The following is a 23,675-nucleotide window of genomic DNA, read 5'->3' on the forward strand; positions in this document are numbered from 1 at the left end:
GCTGGGAAGTCAGATTTTTACTAGAAAAAAAGAGAAAGGAATCACATTTTAATTAATGTGAGGGTTGTGAGAAGAACAAAATAAGCAAAAATACAGCAAAATAATCTATTCTCACACGCATGCAGAAAATTGTCATATACAGTAGAAGAGTATAGAGGAGCTTCAGTATCATCATTAAACTTTTCTATTCAGATTTACTTATTTAGTGTACAAAATAACTATGGAAATACGCATGAAGGTAAGTAGCCAATTTAAAAAACATGTTTGGAATATCAGGTCAAGGGCTGAAGACTATTTACACTGTATATGTTAACGGTCACAGTCCTTTATCTGCATTTTCTGGCCACCAGGGGCTGGACTGTAGCGTACAGTACCTATAAGTGTACTGCTTACTTTGGGTATTTCTACAATATTCTAGAACTCCTTTAGACAGATGCCATTGAACAATGTCTATACTGGGGCTTGACAACTGCTTTTTAAGGGGACTTATAATAAACACAAAACAATTACAGGGTCATTTAGTACATAATCACATTTCTGAAAGGTGACAGGCTTATGTGTATATAAAACAATGCAGTTGTAATGAAATACACAAACCTTTTCTGATTTTTCTAAATACATTTTATAAAAAATTTTCCTCTCAATAATCTCTAAGGGTCTGCAGGGGACCTTAAGGCCAATGCTAGAGAGCCCTAGGCTGTGCCTGTATAAAATGGTAAAGCAGAGCACAAGAGTGGGGAAAACCAACAATAGAAACTATGGAATGGGTCAGAATTAATATAATATAAAAGAATCTGTCAGATTTAGCATTACATGCACATATCACACACTGCTCATTACCCAAACTGCTGCTACTTGTGCCTCTTAGTGTATCGCGGCTATTGTGCGCGCTCATTGTTATCTAATATCAGATCCCACTTACACTCTCTCATTCTCTGTCCTGTAATGTTATGCCTTACTATTTAAAGGTCACTTGATTTTTTTTGCTTAAGCCTCTTACGAAGACCGTAGTTAGATATATCAAAACTTGTCTCTGGAGAAACTTTGCCATTGTGCAAGTGGAAATTACCACCAGAAATGACCAGTATAAGCCTGTACTTTGTTAAATTAAGACTAATTCATGCCGCCAGTGTTATTTTATGTTCAGTAAGTCCTTTTCAACAGCCATTTTCTTCTTTATATTTCTTTTGTGGATGCTTCATTAGCACAGAATCTCAATAGTCTACAAATAACTAGTTGAACATCACTAATAAGACCAGTCAGCTGGCTAATGCTTTGTTTCTAATATTGAACCTTTCCTTTCATTGATCTGTTTTTTATGTGTACAGAGCTGTTAGAAAATAATAAAAATTGTTTTTAATGTGAAGTTCTATTAAAATTCCCTTGAATTTCCTGTATAAGATGAGCTGTGTGTAATATAGAGCACTGGTTTGTAGGGGTTCTTTAAACAGTTAAGGAGATTTAATTGTTTAATTTCAACCCTCCCCGTTAAACAGACTGTGGGAAATAGGAGGTGCTAAGGTTATTATCTGTTATCTTGAACAGAGAGAAATAGTGTGACTGAATAATAACTAAACAACTAACACAATGTAAAATTTCATTATCAGTGTATTAAAACAAAATTGTACCCTAAAGGAGTCTGCACCACAGCTCTGAGCAGCAGTGTAATTATGTTTAATTAAAATACAACAGAGATCAACAGAATCGTTTTCATTAGGAAATTAATGATTCCGCTGCAACAATAATTGATTGCGCTGAGCCACGCGATAACTCCTTATGGTCAGGCCGGAGTGACAGAATAGCAGCCAGTCAGCTGACGCTCAGAGAGGCGGCTGGGGGTATCGGCTCGATGGGACGTAGCGGGGGAAGGGGGGCGGGGGAGGGGAGGGGAGGGGCGCCCTTGTGGTTGGTGAAATGGCGCTTGCCGTGACTCTCCCTGTGGTGTGGCATTGGGGAATAGCATCCGTCCCTCCGCCATGCCTCTGCTTGCGAGCACCGGGGGGACAGCGGCGCTAGCTCCTGCAGGCTGCGTTCACGCGCTTCACCCTCTCGTTGTCCGCCCCTTACCGGTCAGCGCGGCGGACGCAGACGCTGGCCCGCGCAACCGCCCCCTTTCAGCGTTCATCACAGACTTACTCGGGCGAGATGAATAATTATTAGCGACGATGCAAATTTCCGAAGGGAAAATGTATCTCGTTCGGCAGGGAGTGTGATTATTGACATTTCCCCGAATGCTCGAAACACGGCTGTAAAAGCCAAAAAGAAACGAATGCGAAGCTTCGGCGGTAAAAAAAAAAAAAAAAAAAGGCCGTATTTGCATAAATATCCCTGCGATTGCTCAGCGTTTGTTGTTGGAAACGGAGCGGGCGACGTGTCGTCTGTGTCAGCGCGGGAGTATAATGCGACGCGGGCCACAGCCGTGTTCCTGTACGCGAGCCACCGAGGGCGTCTCGTTAATGAGGACGGCGGAGCGGAATGGCGTGGGATGTTCCCGGGAAGGAGATCTCCGAGCGTGCCATTCACGCCGCATATTCAGACACCTTGTAAAGCTTAAGTGCCGTCGCTGCAGGCCTCGTTTCGCCTTGTAAGGGCAGTGTAAAAATCATCCGGCGACCGTTAATTATGCCGCCATCCTGCTCAGTCGAGGCTAATATGAGTGAGCTATCGCGCCTTCGTGCCATCGTGGTAATCTTTTTTAAACTACCTGATTGTACATGTTGTATTCATTCGGAACTGCGAATATGCACGGTTTGATAAATGTCTACTTTAAGGTTGTGCGGCAAATAATACTTGCACTTTATCAGAACATAACTGCACAATCTTTTTGAAAAATGCTTTTATATTGTTTTTGCCAAAGCAACCTTTCCCCGTAAGTTCACTGATAGGGCTATTATGCTGCATGAAGCATATGTTTGGCTAGGAAGTTGTTTGCTAGCAAATTTGTTTTGTACATTAAAAATTCGTCTTAAGCTCGTAGTGATGCAGTGTTCACATTTATCAATGACTGCTGTGGCATCTGGTAGAGTTCTAAGATTGCTTTCAAAGGCAAACAACCTCCATCATTTTTTATTATTCAACAACGTGATTGTTAACTACCACTAATATATCGTGGTAGTCTGATGATAGCTCTAGGTTGCCCTTATTTGAAGCTCAAAATAACAGCTGACCATAATCTAGCCAACATTAACTGACTATGACGAGAAGTCTGGCACAACAGAATATAATTGGTTTCATCACACAGGCAGGTTAAGCATACATCAGCCAGGGTCCCTGGGTTATAACTGGTTTTATGTCCCCCAATCACACCAGGCACCTACAGGTTACCAATGTTGTTGTCAATGAGTAACACAGCACCTCTCTGTGAACCATTCCTACAGCTTTATGCAGCCTGGATATGTTACTGGATCAGCTGAGGAGGAGTGCACATATTCAGCTGTAAATGCCCCAAGTGGGTGGCATTGAAGTCTTAGTACAAGACTTTGTCACATTTCAATTCATCATTGTTGAGTAGGTCTAGCCAAAAGACTGTAAAATGTAAAATAGCAAAATATTATAATGCAGTTATAATGAGTTATAATAGGTAGCATTAACACATTAGCTGTGTGTGGAGAGTTCAACTCCAAATTCCTTTGTTATGAACTAGACAATTAACATGATAACGTAAATAAAACTCAAGAAAGCTAGAGACCTGCAAAGACATTATACACCATTGATGTTCTTTGATATGCCAATCAAAGGTAAGTGGACATTCTGAGAAATGTCATCAGGAGCATCACAATTATAGTATGAGTGGTTTGGAAAAAATAAGTACCTAGCTTTCTGACCATATAATTATAGGTAACAACCATTTTATTTTACTTGGATATGATAGAAACTCCATATTGTCACAAAAATCTCCTTTCACAAGCTTTGCTGCTATAGTGATGTTAATTTAAACAGCTCTGTTGTGTAATTATGAGTGACTACTGTTAAAGGAAATTACAGAACACTTTAATATACCTCATTAAATTTGATAAGCATGTTTCTTATTGTTGGGAGTAAAACCTAAGGTCTTCATAGAACTATTTTAAGAGATGAAAGGCATAATTTAAGTATCTGAAATATAAGATGATTTGTATTTTTATGTAGTTTCAGCCTACTGTATGTCTCAACATTCTGTATAACATCCATACAGGAAAAAAGTGAGCATGCAGGCTTTGGCCATATTTTTCCCATACTTATGCACTGAATGTGCATGAACTGCTAGAATTTAACAAAATAGCATGCTTTAAAAATTCATTTAACGTAATACTCTTACATTTTGTAAACTCAGTTATGTATTTTGAGTATGTTTACAAACCTTTACAAGCTTCATGATCGTTTGAATATACCCACCCATATGGGCAAACCCTTAACCCTTAACTGCTTTCTGCCCTGAACACCATTCATTTCTGCAAGACTTTAAATTTAAGTTCTTGACTAATATTATGCCTGTGAATCCTGTGTGTTAACACGGGTGCCGTGTTAATAAGTTGCGTGGGTTCACAAACAGCCTCCCATAGCGCTCTGAAACAAACAGGGATAGCAGGCAGACAGGGCCACAACTAAGCTACCCCCCCTCCACCCTCAGCCGCGTTGAGGGAGAGGCAAGGAGCGAAAATCAACTTAGATTTTTGGGAGACAAAAACCCCCCGGGCAGCAGGCTTTTTGCAGGAGACGCGGCGTCCCGCGGAGACGGCCGTTCCCGGAGCTTAAAGGGAGCGCTCTTATCAGCGGCGAGGGAGGTCAATGTAAAAACCGATCAGCGGGGCGAGCGAGCGGTTAGCCGCGACTACGGCAGGGCAATCCCCCCCCCCCCCCCCCCCCCTTCAGACAAATAAAAAAAAGAGGAAGTGCGGCGCAAGTGCAGACGAAACAGCCTGGAAACGAAGCCGAGGTACGCTTCGTGCCCCGCGCGTCGCGCTCACCCCTTTTTATCGTCCGCTTTTAGCCTCGTTAAAAGCAGATTTCATTTTTTTGGCCTACAGTAATGTGTACCCTTTAAAATCAATTTTGGGAAAAAATCTGATTTTTTCTCTGAAGGAATAGGTTAGGGATATTACAAAATTGTTTTGTGGGTAGGCACTGTGTTCATGCAGGAGAACTTGCTGATAACCTTTATACGTACCTTTACAGCTAATCCATTTTATTGATTGTAGACCTGACTTCACCAAAAAAAAAAAACACTCCACAGCCCTTTAACCATGGTATCAGTACACTATCACTTTTTCCTCACTGCACAGTACATAAGCGCACACTACGAGCCACACACAAGGCCTTTCTTATCGTTCATTTTTATGATAATCTATTCGGAATGATCTTAGTAATTCCGGGATCTTTTAAAGCACTGTGCCCATGGTAATGGAACGTTGGGAGGGGGGGTGGGTGGCCTCGTCGGATCAAATACAGAAAGTGGCACCGCCGCGGCAACGGTGTCTTAGGAACAGAGCAGCGGGGCCCCCGCGGCGCTGTTTGGCTAACCCCCCTCACCCGTGCTCCTCCGAGCTGCCGTGACCTCTGTCCGCTGAGGGGAGGTTGCGCCGCTCGTTGACAGAGATCGGTCCGACTCCGGGAGGGAGAGCGGTGACAGCGGCCGGGCCGGGCCGGGCGGCGGGAGCGGCGTGGGGCGGGGAGCGTCACGAAGACGTCCCCGGGATCGGACAGCGCCATCCATCCTCGGCCGCGTGGAGCGGCGGGGAGCGGCGAGGTCGCCGCGGCGTTTGTTCCGTCACAGGAAGCTCATCGCTCTCTAACGAAGCCTCTCAATACTGCATCTCAGCCCCACTGGTGGGTTTGTTTAGGGTTTAGGACTGAAAGGCAAATACTCACGTGCCACACTGCTACAGATATATGAATCGGTGCTTCATCTACCTGTAATCACAATGTCTACACTAGGTTAGACCTTAGCCTTGTCATAGCTGTTGTATTTGCTCCCTTTTTAGATTTAGCTAAGGCTTTTGCACACATTTTTGGGTGTTAAAAAATGTTACATCCAAATTGGCACTTTTGAAACTCCATTATCATCTTATCCTGAACCAATTGACTGAATTGTTTTTTACACAGAAAAAAATGATTCTCTAATTTGAGTTAAATTTATGGCTAAGGATTTCTAGACATCACTCATTGTAAGCATTATGAAGAATTCCAAATTGCACAGAACTGGTGTGTTAGTTTAGACGTCGCAATTATAAAGGCTGTAATTGTGTTCAGCAGATGTTGTGAATATGAGTACTGTAGGGAAATATTTCAGATGAACCAGGGCTGGTCTTATAGAGTCTGCTTAGATATCCACCAATGCCCATGGCAAATCCCCAAGCCCCACTCCCCTCCGGACTCCACCCCAAAATCCCTTGCCAAAAAAAAGTGCCCTCCCCTCCTAAGCCTGCATACTGTTGAATGGTGAGGGCTAATGCCGTTTTCCAATGCCGTTTGGAGTCATCCTCCTTCCGGGAGGGATCCCCGCCACTTCCCCCCTAATCTTCCCGCTGCTCACTGTTGTCGGGTTGCCTGCCTGCTGCTCTGACGCTCTTCCGTAGTCCCGCTCCCTCTCACATCCACCTCCGCCATTTTAATCCCTTTGACCCAAACCCTCCGCTTTCCCCCACCCATCTCCATCCCCACCCCCACCCCCACCCGTCCCATATCGACGGCTCCCGGAGATTACACCCTCCTCCCGCGCACGTGGCGTAGGAGCCAGGCAGGTTCGGCCCCCTGCTCGGTCTGAGAAGCCCGGGGATGGGCCCGCTCACCTCCTTTTTACCCTTTTGTTTCCTCTTCTTCTTATTCTTTCCTTTTGGAGAGGGGTCATGGATTGGGGATGGATGCTGGATGACATTGATTGGGCGTAGGGGGTAGGTGTTTTTTGGAGGTGGGGCCAGGGTGTCTGCTTATCATCAGTATTATCGGAAATCGCCAAGAGAGGCTGCTTTGACCGATTTTCGTGTCACTACCGTTCCCCATCCTGGTCTTGTTTGTCTTAGTATTCATCTTCTGAACTGACACATTTGTTTTCACTTGCCTTGATTGTCATAATCATTATCATCTTCATCTTCATCATCATTATCATCATCATCTTTACAAACAGCATTGTGATATTCTTTGTTATCAGATTTATGACATTCTATTTGCAACATTATTATGAACTTCTATGTCATCAATTTAGCTTTCTTGTATTTACTCCCATTTAAGGAAATTTTTTCAAAGCGGGTATACTTATCTTTGAATGCTATAAGATATTCTTTTATGTACAGTGGCAGTTTGGATTTGAACATTCCTCAAAAGAACAAAACTGTAGCGTGCTGTTTTTCTCGCTGTGAGAATGCACAATCAGATCTGCACATCTAGCACACTGTAAAGAACATTTCTAGGATGACATTTACTTGGTTAACAGTTTTCAACATGTAATAAATAATAGCAGGGGTTAATGAAACAACCTCACACAGTACATATTGTGTTTTTTCTCTGTTACTGTTCAAATTGTATATAAATGTACAGATAGAATGACAATAGGATGACATTATGATTAACAATGTAAATTGGAAAGGAGTGTACATTTCACAGGTGATTAAGGACTCTGTTTGTATATCCTGTGCAGTATTTAGATGTGTATCTTCTGTTAGTTAACTGTTTTGTCAATGCCAGCTCATACTGTATAATCATTTCACTATAACACAACCTTTCCTGTTCACAGTTTACAATTAAACAAGAACTGCTCCATAGTTACATTATATCACCTGCATGTGCTCCGTTATTATCTGAAACAGACTCGAAGCCTGTGACTGCTGTCCTGGAGAAGGGGGTTTTACTGTAGCGCTTAGCTCAGTGCAGTTCCAGTACGGTGCTATCCCAGCGCTATGGATCATACACGAATTCTGCGAAGGCGTCCCTTGTTTTGAAATGCATTGAATGCCCGGTTGATTTAATGTTCGCTGCAAATTGTGAGGTTGCGAAAGTAGACAAAAAAAAAATAGAAAAAGAAACAGAGACAAATCACTGAGCGACACCCTCAAGGTTTCTACTAAACCTATTCAACTTGAGTAGAAATGCGAGAACAGTGAAAAATATATACACACTCTATCCTGTCAAAAGGCTTTTGGCTTATCTTGAGTGACTGTCAAGGCTGGGAATATCAGGAAATGGACAGAAATATATAAAATTAATAAGCTGCTGGATGTTGTCGGGAGTTATGATGCTTCATAAATCCTGGTTTGATCATGGCGGACAAGGCTTAAATCCGCCGCTTCCTAATGCGCGCAGCAGTGTTTTGGCCTGGATTTTATTCTGTTCGCCAGATAGAAGCCCTTAGCTGGCGAAATAAGATTTATCATCTCGCCCTTCTTTCATGACTGACAAATATAAAAAAAAGGAACCCTAAGGGAAGTTGGCAGCCATTACTACCTTTAACAGAAGGGCACAGCCACAGCAAGGTGAAACCGGGGCCAAAAGGGAGAGAAATGCTATTCAAAAAAAAGAAAAAAGAAAAAGAAAAGAAATTGGTACTGGCTTATCAGTTGTACTTCCTGTGTCGGGTGAAAGGTTGCAGAGCTTTTGTTTGTTTGTTTGTTTCTTATACCAAAAGGGATGGATGCTATCTCTCCTGCCATCCAAACAGGTCTGCTTTGTCGAGTGGGAGAGGTAATATTTCATGTCATGAATTAAGCAAGCGCGTCGCGCTTTTCTCCGGCCGCTGCCCCGGCAAAGCATCTATCATCTTCGCCGAAAAGTATGTTTTTTTTCTTGAGCGCCTTCTCTCTTTTTTTTTCTTCTTTCGCTTCTCCGCTCGGATCGGTATGAAAACGTGACCCCCGTGGGAGTGGCTAATTAAGCCGTCATCGATGGGAGAGGCCGGCACATTTGAACTGTGAATCTCATTTCCATCGTAATGTTCACCGCTAATCATTTTCCCATTTAGCTTCCTGCGAAAGCCCGCTTCGGAAGAAGTTGTCTGCGGAAAGAAATAATAACAATAAGACGATAATAATGTTTGTTGGACCAAATCGGAGTAATGTCGTTCTGAATTGAGACTTTTGTTCTGTTACCAATGGGCCATGCTTTTTGAGCACCAGTTTCAATAAAAACGCCCCGCACCAATACAACCCACTCATTGCAAAGAGCGTTTACTTCATTCATGTGTTTCAAAGTATATACTAATGCCTCACTGATAAACGTTAAAATTTGATGAGGGTCCTGTAACTGTGGAACAATAAGCCAAGCAAAGCGAGTCTTTTAATTATTTTTGCATTCTACAAGATTTATTTATTATTTTTTATTTTTTTATTTTTTTGTTAAAGCTCAATAAGATGTCATTTGTGTGAATGTTCAGTCAGTTCTTATTTGCTCAACTCAGTCACAAAGTGCACTGTATTTTTGCAAAGCCAACACAGAAAAGACAGATTTGGTCTGCCCTGCCATCAGGGACCTACACCACTGTTTTTTTGGTTCTTTGTGTTTGTTTTTTGGATTCATACAGTGGCTTCTTGTTGCATGATTCAGTGTGCACGTAAATACGAAAGATCTGAAATGAAGAATTCTGCTCACCAGTATGTACATTATACATTCATTTGTGTTTATTCCCAAAATGTGATGAATTTGAGGCCTGTTTCACATACAGCTCTGAATAAACAGAAAGTCTCACAATGGCTCCTATTTGCACCAACACCTCTTTCATTATGGATCTGAAATGGACGTTGATTTGGATAGTATGGCCCCATTATCGGGCAAAGCATTATTTTTCATTATTACTTTTATATTTTACAATTCAGTATGCTGTTTCATGATGACAGACAAAACAGGTTCATACAGGTGTCATGGTCACTGTGGCTGGGAACACAACTGTACTGAGTGTCTAAGCTGAGAGCAGTGTAGGCTGGTATAGACGTGTTGTGTCTGGCCGACAGTGTCAGCATGAAAGTATTGCCCGTATTTACAAACATAGGGCCAACAGTGGACTGTACAAAGTCATTAGACATTATCTGTTATGTTCAGCAATTTTATTAAATCATGAGATTTTACACAAGTTAATAATCAGACTTTCAGTTTTTTCACTAGTTGTCAGTGAAGAAAGGAAAGGGAAAACAACAGTGATGTAATGAGAGAACAAGAATAGCATGTGTTATTGAAATGAATGAAAACTGATGGAGGCCACACTTTGTCACATTCGCACTGAGTCGGTGCATAATCATTTTATGTGTTCACTTTGCCCATTATACCAATTGTACCAAAGAATATGAAACATGAATGGTACAAGGAATAAAATCCCTAAAATCTTTTATTTCCAGAATAAATCCTTAAATTGGAAATTGCGCTATTTCTGTTATTATCGCAAAGTGTCTCCCTTCTCAAAAGAGAAACTCAGTGCACTATGAAATGAGTGGTAGGCATTTCATGCTGTCAGGGGGAGGGTTGTGGGGGGCAGTTTGGCTGTTAAACGTTTAAACTCAAGACAAAAATGCTCTGACCATTGCGAAGGGGTCTATCGGACGGGTTCGTTTTATGTGCCGTGCCCTGACCTTCAACTAGAGGAATCCCCGAGCGCGGGCCTAGGGAGAGCGACGCTAGCGTAGCCAAACGTGGGAGCGGAAGCCGTCGAGACGAGAGAGAGGGAGTGATCTTGGTCGGCCGCCCGGTCGAGGAGTCCGCCCGCGATCGGAGGGGCGACGGGGAGCGCCCGTCGACGAAAGGCCGGCGCGGGAGGCGGCGGCTGCGGCGCGTCTTGCCACCTGGTCTCCGCGAGGGGGCGGGGTTTGTCGCGCGCACGACCGACTACAGGTGCGAAACAGACGGGGGCGTGGAGCGGTCACCCGATCGCGCGCGGCTCAAAGCGGGTCCGCGCGTCGCCGGGGCGTTTGGGAGGGAGGGTGGGAGGAGATCGTTTCGGGCCTCCTTTCCCCCCGATAAGCCGGGTCAGGCAAACTGTGGCGACGGAGCCTCTCCGTATGGCGGAAAACAGCGAGGCCCTGGTGCGCTCGTTCTGTTGTTCGCATTCAAAGAGGCCCGCAAAACGAAAGGAGGGGCCCCTCTTCACAGTGGTGTGCGTCTACTGAGCGCCTCAGAAAAGCAGTCGATTTCACGTTCTGTACCGCTGGGTCTGAAGCCCAACGCGGCTCGCGCGCGGGCACATCTGCTCAGACGCTCAGACGTCTTTTGATGTGACCCGCCACGTGACCGAACACGTTTCTTTCAAGCGCGCAGATCGCATTAAGACCTGTTTTTTTTACGCGACGGCTCGCAATTTCGGTGGCTTTGAAACGGTTATTGTGGAAACTCCCCTCAGACAGCAAGCCCTTGTTTTTGCAGCTTCTGGTTAACACAAAGCTTGACATTCCCATTGCTGGAATAACATGGAAATATTTACCTTTTAATTGTCAAAGGTTTATCTCTTTTGCCATCGCTGCCATGGAAACAGTTTTCAGTCTATGTATAGAGTGTATACTGATGTATGTTTCGGGGGTATATATTTATTTCAAGCAAGGGCTTTTGCATTTTACATTGTTTTTTGTTCTTTTTTAGTAATACTTATGTTTTAGTGGTGCTGTAAATGTTTTTTATGTTTTTATTTTTTTACTTTGGAGTCAACAGATATGTTTTTTTGGCTCTGCACAGCCTTTTACATCAACAAGAGGCCACCCTCCCCCCAACCCCCAAGACTGAGATGTTAAAGAAATATTCTAAATAGCAGCTCTGAAGCCTGGTCTGAGCTTTGTCATCACGCTTGAAGAATTTCTGTTTAATGTACTGTAATGTGGAATTCAGTGGGGACAAGTTTAATTGAGTTTTTACACGAACCAGTTGGGAGTAGCGCTAGAAGGTAGGTGATGTTGAGGTTTTTAATCTCCCGTTCCGGAGAGGCTTGTTGACGAAGTGGTTCTTTCTCTTTGTGGGGGAAAAAAAGGGAAGCCTAAGAAATGATACATCCATGGATAAAAACCAATTGGCAACCCTCAAAGGGACCGGGGTGATAAGGCAAATCCTGCACTTGTACAGAAATAAAAGAATCCAACTGTTCATTAAAACGGGAAACAAAACAGGCGATTGAGAAGGCAGGCAGGCAGGCAGGCTGCGGCAGTGGAGGAGTGAGACAGACAAACAGAGCCAGTCGTATCAGAGAAAAGGATTGGAAAATTATCAAGGATTTGCGAGGAGGATTAATAAGGAGATAGGGACAAATAAGGGTTTTTCTTTCCCCGCTGCAAAATTAGGACGGATGAACTGCAGCTATCAGTCGGGAGGAATGGTGTAAAGATACACAGGCACGTAATTGCAAAGCATAGCTGAGATCTGGACCCCACTGCTTTTAATGTTGCACTGTTTCTTTAATGAAAGGTGCATTAGTCAAAACCAAACGTCCCTCAAGTAATGTTTAGCTAGTAATTTAGTGAGGAGCAGTTCCAAAAAAAAAAAAAAAATTTCTCACATTCAATCTACATAACTAAAATTACAGATTAGCAAATAAAGTGCTGCTGTTTAATTATAACTCCTGGCATGAATGATCACGTCATATCTTGCCAAACAATTGCAGACAAGTGTGTACACAAATATTGTCAGAATAAGTGGTGTTGTATTTCTATCAGACCCTGAGAAAAGGCCAGGATGTGGGTTCAGTGGTTGGCCTGTCGTGTTCAGGAGCTAATCCAAGCGTGTGTATTTTCATTTTATTTTCCTGATGTGTCAATATGGAAATGCACAGTGGGAAGGATTTAACCTGCTTTGCCTCCCATGGCAGTGGGCAGAGAGCAGTTTCATCTGATAACCATTAAGAGATCCCAGAATAACTGTGCTTGTTACTGTTCCACTCAGCAGCCCTGAGGATACACAGGGATGGCTGACCAGGTCACATGGTCTAGCTCCCATCAACACCTTGGTCGATGAGATTCATTGGTGTCAATGTGAATTGGGATTGGTTTGTATTTTTCAGTGTTAAAGTGTTTGAAGCAGGTTTATGCACTCCTGGTGTCTGTAGCTTGGTGTGTTTTTGCGCGTATGTGTGTGCGCATATGTTTGTGTGTGTGTGTGTGTGTGTGCGTGTGTGTGCATATTTGTGTGTGCGCGCGCGTGTGCGCTTATTTCAGACTGTAATTTACTCAGTAGTAATATGACTCCATCCCCTGACTATGATGGGTAATGAGGTTTTGAGCCAGAGACTTAAGGATGACACAAACAAAGGGCTAATGAAAGACTGGGGGGTGTAACGGCCGTCAAAATAATCATTACTTGCATGATCCAGCAGTGAAACATTCCATTGCAGTTTTGTGTGAAATAAAGCCATTCATCAACAGATCAATAAAAATACACAGCAGATTATTATTGTATTTGCTTACCATAGACTTCCTCGTAAATAATGCAGTGGCCCTCCTGGTAATATTAATTATAATTATAATGTAGATAATGCGCGTCTTTTATTACTGGAGCTGAATCAATTTTACAGTGTTATTCAGCGCAAGGTCACGCAAAGTTGCCAGGGCTAGATGGCTCCTTGTAAAATGCACCACAATCGGGGATGCGGCACGCTGGATTAGGAGTACTGTAACGCGAGATAGAGCACTGTCTTTGTGTAGCAGCCGCCTTGAACTTTCCTTCCCAATGTCATAATTTCATTATATGCGCTTCGGGGCCAACATAAACGGCCGTTGTATCTCTCTGGTACGCTCACTGGATTTCTACGAGCATCCAACTCAGTTTGGTCATTAACACGTATTGAAAAACATTGGATTCTCTTCCCCTACATGCATGGACTTCTAGAGCAAATTATAGCTGGACCTTAGCACAGCGTGAGAATGACTAGCTGCCCAAATTATGGCTAGTGAAAACAATGGTGATTTATTCAATGCTACTGAGGTTTTGTTTTTGCTGAGCAGGACATGAGAAGGTGTGTTTTTAAGTGCCATTTGGCCCCCATGTGTGATGTAATGGTGGGCTGTCCCTGAGAGCCAGTTTCTCCATTTGTCTCATGTGTAGAACAGAAAAAAGCTATGTAAGAACCCTGAATGTTCAGCTGAGAATACCTTTATATTTCTCTCTGATACTTTTGAGAATGGGTATAGCATGGGTTTTTCAGCAAAGAACCATGCAAAATTCCAAAAAAACTATATAATACTAATATAATACTATATAATACTCATTGTATTTTAAAAAACTGCACAGTGGACTTTTTAGTTTACATTTAATTTTAATTATTGTATCCTCTAATTCTGACAAATTATGACAATATTCTAATTCTGAAAAAAGAAGGTTTTCCTATTTACAGTGCTTGTTTGAACAAATAGGCCAATAAGCTTTTTAATAAACATAATGATCATAATTAACTGTGAGCACACAAAACAATTACTTTAAGGAGAAACACTTGATGTTTGCATCTAAATGTTTCATGAAGCATGCTTGTCACCATACTAATTACATTTTGAAAAAATATTTATCAAAAGAGCTAAAATATTGAATGTTACATTTGAATTACATTTCTCAGAGCTGAAAACATAATTTATGGGGATAAGTGACAGCCCTTTTCTTAATAACCGGGTGTGCATTGTCTTATTTTATATAGAAAATTGTCGCAGTAAAATTTTCTATTTTGCCGAAAACGATCCTTTCCTTCCTCTGAATGCCTGCATCTGTCTCGGAATTATGTGGTGCTCATTCCCCATCGAAGCAAAGTGCTGGCTGTCTGAGTGCCGTTGCCGTGGCTTTGCCTGGAAATCTTGATTATGGATTCTGTGATATCATAAAATGGCTTCAGATTCCCCTGAATGTTTTGGATTAATCGGCCAGCGCAGATGTGGGCTCCTTTGGAAGGTGCCATCTTTAACGGAGTCACTCATTTCCATAATTCTGTCACATTCTGCATACAAAGCAGATTCGCAGATAGGTAATCCATGTAACGCTTTTTTTTTTATTTTTTTTTTTTTAACCAGACAGGTTATTAGAAGCTTGAGGGCCGTGTGGAAATTATGTACATTTTTTTTTTAAGTTTGTAAAGATCATAGTGCGTCTAAAGGTGGCAAGACACAGCAACTGTTTCAAGGTACCACGCCCCCATCCCCCCACCACTTTTGAAGTGCTGTGCACTAGTCTCAGAGGATCTGCACAGCCCAAGAATATTCCCAAACGCCTAATACCCCACCCTCCCCCACACCACCACCACTACCACCTCGTCTTAAACTTTGGGGCACCCGTCACCTGTCAGAAGCTCTGCACCTTAAAGCGGCTCGTTATTTTTCCATTGGTTTTATATTTCTTCCATATCATGGCTCATTAAAGCGCAGCATAGTAGGCAGCATATTTGCATAGGCTACTGGGGGATTTTAATTTGCGTCGGTATGGAGCATGACCGGAACTGAAGGGTGCACCGGTAAAATGACTTTTTCACATGACATTTCTTCTCTCTCCCCCCCCTCCCCTCGAAAAAAAAAAAACATGGAGTTTGGCTTAATTGCTCATACGGGGTACAAAGACAGGGACAGAGCCTCCACAGGGGGACTCTCATTTTCTTAGCGACCGAGAGGCCAGGAGGTGACAGCTGTGTGTCTTTTCCAGCTGCAATAGTTAAATTGGATGTAGCATTATTCTTTTAAAAATATGAATTGATTTCTCGTTCTGGGTTTAGTTGCTCCCTTGCTCATGCTCAAACCATAGTTATTTAAAAAAAAATATTTATTACATCACACTGACCTCTATTGCATATATATGATCCACACTCACTCACACGCACACATTCTGTACCCAGATTGATTTTAATGTAATGCCATATCAAGAAATGCCATTACTTGCTCAGGTTTTAATATTAGAGTTAGAAAATTGTGGCATTGACATGCCATTGATATCCCTTAGTGTATTTATTTACATTGGATTTCAGAGTAAACTAAATCTATTTTGACTATCTATTTGTTCTGTGTTTTCACATTACATTAATGCACAAATATATTTTTGTATGCATGTAAAAAAAAAAATCTTTTTACAAGCAGGTGGAATACAAATAAATCAGAATTCTGGCTTACGATCTGTCCAATTAACTGACCTCGCCAAAAGACACAGAGACTCTTAGAAATATATCAGACAAATACCAGGCAGGGAGAAGAGGCCTGGATTGCATGCAGACGCTAGGAAGACATGGAAAGCATTGTTATGACATGTGGCGGGGCAGCCTAGACGAGTCCTAATAAATGCGGAGGGCCGGAGGAAAAGGCTGTTTTTCAGACGCGAGCTCTCAGCCCACATTCCTCCGAGGACCCCCGCACTACAAATCGATTCCCGCAGATGCACTCCAAAACCCCGGCTGTTCATCACGCAGGACGAGCCCCCCCCCACACCCCCCTCCCCAAACGCCTGGGCCTGAGCGAGGCGCCTGCTGGCAGCCCACCCCCCGTTTTTATTTATTTATTTATTTCCCTCTTTTTTTTTTTTTCCCGTCCCGCGCTCGGATATCAATCACCGGCAATGAGCCTGGCCGGTCTCCGCTCTCCCCCAGCCTCCGCCGCCCGCCAGGCCGCACCGTAAACTCTCCATAAAGCCGGGCCGGCGAAAGGACGGCCGCGCGGCGATGTGATTTCAGTGTAATTTTGGAAAGCATATTGTCTAATTTTGCCATCTGTCCGTGAGGGAGAGATGGCAACGCGAGCCCCATTTGCCGTCTGCTTCTTTTATTGCGGCGATACAGAACAAGTTTTTGGACCAGGACGCCGGGCCCGGTGCACAGCCCACTGGAGCCCAGACGCGCGTTCTAACAGATACCAGTCTGACGGCTCCGGCCGCCGCCAAGACGCCGGTCCAGTCCGGGAACGCCGTTCCTGAAACATTAGAGCCGCTAGAGTCGCTAGCGGGAGAGTGGGGCTGTTCTCGCTGAAGGTGGTTCTTCTTTTTTTTTCCATGTGGAACAGACGACAACGGGTTATCCGGGAAGGGGTTTCAGGCGATAGCCGTGGTTTTGGTTTCCTGCGTTTCAACGCCTGGTTCGGGGCCGAGCGCCGCGATGTTTCACCCCCTGATCCGGAGCGGCGGGAAGCTCGGAGCGGCGGAGTCGCGGTCTTGTGGAGACGCCGCCGTTGCGGCGCCGCTGTGAGCGCGCACCGGCGGTGTGGTCGCGGACACGTCCCTGTCACACGTTGTGAATCACGTCTGGTTCAGCTGCTCCTTGGCACTGACATTAATACAGAGCAGATTGGTGGAGATCTGCAGCCCTTGTTGTTTGATCTTTCCTCCTCTTGCCACGTTTCCTGGCAAGTGCCCCTCCGCCACGCTGTGTGGCACAGGCAGGGCTGGCACATCCTCAACCCGGCTGCCAGGTTCATTCCCCCCCCCCCCCCCCCCTTCTCCACCCTCCAACTTCTTCCCTTCTGCCCAGCCTATCGATGCTGCTTTAAGCGAGTCCCTGGGCATGCTGATGCTGCTTGTGGCTCAAAGAACTCATAGAACCTGAAGCAGTGCAGGCGTTTGTTCACAATGTTAAACCAGCACTGTGTCAGTTCACCGATTCACCAGTGCAGGCTCACGTCCGAGATTACGGCTTCTGACAGTAGCCGAATATAGTTGACAAATATTGAAAAAGCATTCATTACAGCACTCAGATATTGGACATCCACCGTGTTCTAAATCATGAGAGTCCAAGTTGGCTATAGAATCCCAGTGATTGGCTGCTTGGGATGAGTTATCCGCCTCTCAGCCTGCCAGTCATGTTCATGCAATCACAGTATTGGTTCAGCCCATCTCATCTGGGGCCATATGCATCGCCTCTCAGAGTGAACATTCAGTTTTTAGTGTGGAAACAATTCCAAGAACTATGGAAATTTACTCCTACTCTTAAAGTGTTATGTATAATATTCTTTAGCCTTAAAGGTACTCTTAACTTCACAAACTTAACCTTTTAAGAGTAGCCAGAATGGCTGCTGTGCCAATTAGAAACATTGGGGTGCACATTTTCTGAAAGAGGAAATGTTGTGTTATTGTTACTGTAAAAAAATAAATTGATAAAATAAATTGGATAAATCGAAGAAAAATAATTCAAGCGTATTTGTATAGCATCATTCATGATAGACGGTTTATATAAGAGATCTTCTGATGTCTTTTTTAAGGCTTGTTACAATGGCTGCATTACCTAGGCAGAGACAGAGGAAGTGGTAGAAGAGGGTTGTTATTGGATGGTGCAGACTTATAAAATGATGCCATCTTGAATGTGAAGGTATTCTTTTTTGACAAATCTCATCAGAGATTCAATTTTGCCATCTGCAGTAAGAAGTTCAGCTATCATGGCAGACATTACAGTAATTAAAACTGTTTTCTGACAGGGAAAATGCACCTGCAGCAGTGATGCTTGCGGACCATCTGACTCTGTCATTAGTAGTAATGCATAATGCAGACAATTATGCGTAGCACCCCACATAGTGAAAAGATCCGTTGATATCTTGAACAACCCAAGGGATGTCGAATATTTAACAATTTTGAATGTGAATTACCCACATCACAATATGCCTGGCCTGCCCAATACACCATAACTCCCTGTCCTCAAGGTTGAGTACTGACAGAAATATCTAAATCTAGCTAGCTAACATTTGGACGTATCAACGGAATCGCATGATTGTGCACTTTGGAGTATTGTTTTGCGCATGTGTACGTAGCGGCTTACTGCTAGCTTACAAAATGATAAAGCCATGTTAAATTCCATTCAACCCATGTCACGGAAATGGTACACTTAGCTGTAGCTAAACCAAGCAGCCAATACCGGGCTGAATATTTGAAGCTCACTTCCTGGCCTTGTTGAGAGACCTTACTCGACCTCAACAAGACCAGGAAGTGAGCTTCAGAAATAGAATGTCCAGTCTGATAAATTGATGGAAAAAATGAACCGTTAGTTGTAAGGAATTTGCATCTTAACCGCCCCCAGTCTGTGACCCCTCACCCCCCTGGTATGCCATTGGTTCTGACAGCTCCCGTGCACTTTGTTTGTAAGCTTCCAGGTGTGCCCATTGACAAATGGCAACCCTAATGTTAATAGAAGGAAATCCCACTATATCATATTGGTCCAAGCACATCATAAGTTTATTGAATCACCTGAAGATGTTGAACCAAGCAAAACAGTTAACAGTTGATTCTAGAGTAGGCCTCTGCACTCCCCAAAGAAAACAAAAAAGCTCAGTGTTCACAAGTATATGTAGTGCTGTTTGGCTGGCGTTATTCTTTTCTACATAATGTAAAACTGACTCAACTTGTGAATCGCTGCGCATGAATTCACAGATTTTATGTTTGTTTGGCCATTTCAACCCTCCCACATCACTCTTACACAAAAGCCACTACAGCACAAGCAAATTAATTCAGTACCCTAAGAAAGACATTCTCGAGCAACTGTAGCCTTCACCTTGAACAAATAGTATGTCTGTTATCAAGTCCCCATCCATTTCATTTGTATTTACTTTGCATTGTCATTTGGCCCCTAATGTCTTGAGTCACATTGACGGAATTGTTTAAATGTCACAGTCGGACATATAAATTAAAAGCAAATACATCTGGGAGGTAAGGGCGGCGTCGGTGTGTTCGATTTCCCTCTGAAATGTTTGCTCAAAGAATAATATCTCTGAATGCCACGCGACGGGTCTTTGCGCTCAGATCCGTGCGGGTGTTTGTGTCAGCATGGGTGGGAGGACCTGGGGCTAATTTGGTAATAAGACTGTTTTTTACGGCGTTTAAGCCTAATTTGCACAGCCGTCTCGCAATTTTACAGCCGAGTCGGATATCTTTATGAATCTGTGCCGAATTGAAGTGTTATCTTTTTTTTCTTCTTCTTCTTCTTTTTTTTTTGCATTAGCCACATCATTTGTGACTAATGGCTTCTGCGAGATCGTTATCGCTCTAATTCATTTCAAAGTTTAAAGATGGACGGGACCGATAAGGCAGGGGAAACAGTTGGGAGTTAACAGTAGCGGCCGCGATGCTCAGTTTAACGAGACGCGTCATTCTGAAGTGTTTGAGGTCAAAAGCAGCACTGATGAAGATTAAGGGAAGCAAACATCAAGATCACATCAGAGGAAAAGTCTGTCTGCCAGCCTTCCAAATAAAATAAGGCCTGGTTTCAATCATAAATTGTCCTTATCTTTTCCTCACAAATGCAAATGTTTCATTCTTGACAATCACAGTTTGGCAAGTTTGGCAATCAGGAAATAAATTTATACTTTACAAGAGATACTTGTATGTATTTTTAGTGAAAGTTAGCAATAAATGATGGATCATTTGCATCATTTGACTGGGAAGAATAAGGTGCATTTACTGTCAATGAAGGTTGCTTGCTTCATCTGACTGAAAACGCACTGGGTTGAGATTCAGGTATTCCGATGGCAGCTAACTAACCTGCTGTGGATGTGTTTTGGCAATTTTTAGTACTGTATGTGTGTATGTAGTTACTGCAGAAGATGTACCATGAGCCTGCCAACTCAATGGCACTTACCTGCCCAGTCTTTCTGTGTTTTCTTCATACCAACTAGCACCGATAAAGTGGAGCTTCCGGAAAATAAGGATGGACATGTTTGGAAAAACATTGATGCCATCTCATACTTTTCCACAGTAGCTGTTGAGTATTTATTGCAAAATCAATCATTAGCATACAGATAACGATGTTTACAGAACGATGGAGAAAAAAAAAACCCGGGTTAAGACAATGACAGGAAGGCTGCATTCAGTAATACAGAGTTAAGATTTGACATCATTTGAAATCCAGGATGCCCAATGATGTAATAAAATTACACTATTTCATCCTGTTAGTTCACAGCCTGGATGGTTGGTTTGGTTTTCCTGCGCAACTGGCGTGTTGGAATTAATGAGTGAATCGAGTTTCCGCCACATTGACAAATGATGTTAGAATTCCTCTCCAAAAAAAAAAAAAAAATGGCGAGCAGCGCACTGTAGCCCAAAGGCATTTGGGAATAAAGTCTAGCGCGACTGGAACGGTCCCTCGCAATGCGCTTTACCTCTTTTTCTCCCGACCAAAGTTTTTAAAGAAGGAGAGAAAAGGAGCGAGGAGGGAACGGAGGAGAGCTCTGTAAAGCGCGGCAGTAGTCTGGGGCCTCCTGGGCGGCATATGGAACCCTCCGAGTTAGCGCTCAACTTCCCGACTGCTGCACAGAGAACGCTCTAACTGTGGCCCCTGAGAGCTAATTAGAAGCCCTTGTGCATAAACCCCGCTTGAAAGATGCCGTGGGCTGCACAGTCGAACTGCGGCAAGCATCTAAGCCGCCCGTGAGATAATAAACAACATTTGCATATAATGTCAGCGTTTGGCATCGTCTCTGGGCTAGGCCCGGCCTTCCCCTGACATTTTTTTAAAGTGTCTGTCAAAAGATGTGAGAATTTGGCTAATTTCAAGACATGAAGGGGGCGAGAAAAAAAAAACATATTTGGTTTATTTTCTAATTTTATTTCTGGAGCGTGACTCCCAGTTAATTATCACATTCACTCCTGACTGGCTTAAACTCCTGATTTCCACGAGATAATGGGCGCAGTTTAAGGACTTCCTGTGGCGGTGCACAAAAGATATTAGTTGCTGAGTAATTATGAGGTATTAGGCATTATTCTCACCTGCTAGACTGTTATAGTGCGTCGTTACACAGTGACGCTTTCAATTAATGAGAAGCGTTTAAGCCACTGCGCATTGGGGAACGACGCGGAGTCTAGTTGAACTGTATTTGTCATGCGGCGTAGGCGCGCACAATTGCGCCGAACTTAACATGGTAATTGCAGCGTGGAGCTTCCCAGTAAGGGAGAAAAAAGAATTACCTTGAGGGATGTCGCAGGTCTTTGAGGGTGAAAAAAGAAAAAAGCTGCACCTTTTTCCTCGACTGTAAATCATGCTTCACTTTTTAAAAGGTGTAAAATAAATAATGTCTTAAAGTGCAGTGATTTCAGTGATTTAGGAGGGAAGCTTTGAGAAGCGTATTACTGGGGGTGACAGCTCGGAGGAGATAGGTAGGTAGTGTTAAGAGGAAGGGATAAGAGGCTATGACATTATGTCTGCAGGGTTAAGGTGTCAGAGTCAAAGCGCAAACCGCTATTACTGGATCAATACTTCTCAGTTTTGCACTTATCTCCAGCCTGATGGTTAGCAGCTTTTGCTAGATACACACACTACAGCGGGGCCTACCCTGCGCCTTCATTTGTTTCAGGGAGTAGAAGCACTACATAGCCTGAGCTTTGGGTGAATGGGGTGGAGGCTGTATGCTTAAGGGGTTTGCTAGCATATGATTTGCCATCCAAAGGATGCAGCCAGTGGACTAGCTAGTGTGTAGGTGCTACAGTTTTCCAGCAGCATCACAGGTAGCTGAATCTTGCTTGCGTTACTTATTTAGTTAACAGATTCCCATATGTGATTTATATAGATTGGATCTTCTTTTTTTTAATGGAGACTATTCAGGCAAAGCAGCTTGCTAAAAAGACAAGATCCCATATCTTGCTTATAAGTTCATTTGTCATGATTAACAATTGAATCAGTTGAAATTCTTTGTCCTCATTTTATGGACCCTTATGGTTGTAATGTTTGTATTCTCCCTGGAAAGTCAACTGTCACAGGCCGTGTGACACCCCTGGAATGGATTTGCGGCAGATCCGGGGTTGCACCCTAGTTTGCACCATGGGGAGAGAGCGTGCACCCACACCAACACGAAAACAAATAAACAAACAGCCTTCTCTCCTCCCCCTCGTGGGTTCCCAGCAAAAACAATAAAGTACAACAACAAAATAAAACAACAAAGACAAACGAAATCAAAACACATTGACATTTTTTTTCCCAGTCTCAGCCCCATACTGTGGAGAGGAACTCACCTTTAATCACCTGGGCTGATTAGTTAACACAACCCAGGTGTGTGTTCTGTTCACCGGTAGGCGTGGCTAGACTGAATGCCACATTAACATAATGGCTTCCAGAGTTGGAACAGACATATGCTGGAACAGAGGTGCCCTCCCAAACATTTAAAATAATCTGGGATATTTTGCCTCTCAGTCTCTATCTTCCTCACCAATCTAAACCATATTTCAGTTCTATACTTTTTTATTCACACAATGGTGCACAGAAAGATGGGGAAATCAACATTTTAAGTTGGATGTTGAAGGAAATTAGGCTGTTGCCATGTTATCAAGGACAGCAGTGGCTCACTTGGGACAGAGACAAGGTGCCGAGCCTCTGGGGTCATGGTATCCTTTCGATTTGCGGAGGAAATACCGTGGAGAAGCAGCAGAGAAAAACAAAAAAGTGTTCTCGAATTGAATGTTTGCCACTTTCAAGTCTTTCATAAAACTTCAGAAGCAGGAGTTAATCCTGCTACACATGCAACAAAAAACAGCATTCAACAATTTGAAAAAAAGGAAAAAAAAACAGAGAAAGGAACCAGCCTGATCGCTACATATTCATATTCCTATGCAGGCCTTATCACTTAAAAGGCTTTCTAATTACAACAACAAGACAAAAACTCCTTGGATTCAGTCCAGACTCGCTAAATGATAAAATAAGCTTGCACTCTCTCTCCCTCCTTAATCTCCGCAAAGCACCTTGGAGCCTCATCTCCCAAATACATGCGAATGAATGTGAAAATGCCATTTAGAGATGCAGGTGTGACATTTGATAAGAAACTTCTGGATTAAATATGTTCTGCTAATGAGGAACCCGGCTACCCCATCAGGGCAAACTATTGGTTGGA

The 23,675-nt window shown here is 43.2% G+C and overlaps 1 protein-coding gene across 1 annotated transcript in view; it reads left to right on the top strand.

Moving 5' to 3' along the window:
- The window catches only part of zfpm2a (zinc finger protein, FOG family member 2a), a 149,293-nt gene that overhangs the window by 104,114 nt on the left and 21,504 nt on the right, over positions 1–23,675 (top strand). The window lies entirely within an intron of this gene.

This window comes from Anguilla anguilla, chromosome 1, assembly GCF_013347855.1.
Source record: "Anguilla anguilla isolate fAngAng1 chromosome 1, fAngAng1.pri, whole genome shotgun sequence".
Lineage (NCBI taxonomy): Eukaryota > Metazoa > Chordata > Actinopteri > Anguilliformes > Anguillidae > Anguilla > Anguilla anguilla.